This window comes from Melopsittacus undulatus, chromosome 9, assembly GCF_012275295.1.
Source record: "Melopsittacus undulatus isolate bMelUnd1 chromosome 9, bMelUnd1.mat.Z, whole genome shotgun sequence".
In the NCBI taxonomy this organism is placed as follows: Eukaryota; Metazoa; Chordata; class Aves; order Psittaciformes; family Psittaculidae; genus Melopsittacus; species Melopsittacus undulatus.
The window spans coordinates 10522665-10523376 of record NC_047535.1 but is presented as its reverse complement, the minus strand read 5'-3'; positions in this window follow the sequence as shown (position 1 = coordinate 10523376).

Here is a 712-nt window from a genome sequence, read left to right as displayed (position 1 = left end):
TCTGTATGCATTCAAAAAACCCCAAACCCTCTCAAGGGGCCAGAGAGGGCTAGAAGAATGTTACATTCTGTAAAAGTCCAACAGTTCTCATAACACTGCAGACCCATAAATAAATCAAGATCCTGTTTTCCTAAGTCCTTACTCTTGAATATTGGAATGCATGCCAAATGTTAATATATTTTAAAATTAGCATGAGTTAGCTCTTTAAAAGTCTTTCATACTTCTGTCTTTTAACTTCAGATTTATTCCAGGAGCCTAGTTTATATACAGAGTTTAAAACAGCTAAATGCTGTAGTACTGTTTGAGGAAGCATAAAGTGGCCAAGTTATTTTATAAAGAGTAAGGTCAAATTCAGCAGCTATTAAATTGAGTTCATGCATTCACTGGTCCATGCCTACCCAGAAAAAATAGTGGTAGGTGCAACTGTCACAAAAATGGATGGGTTTTGTAAACACTGTAAGAAATCCCACTGAACAGGAGTTAGTAATTCCCAAGACCCATTCAGTACATTTATGATCAGTGGTGTTTGCATAATCAGAAAGAAAGGCATTGGTTATCATATCAGTTCTGTCTAAAATAAATCAACAGAATTTGTTTATTAAATCCTTATTTACAAAAAATGCTAGCTCCTGTTATTATAAACCAAGTAGCACTATCTGATATAAAACTCACCTGTTTTCATCAGATTCTATAGTATTATATAGGACCATAT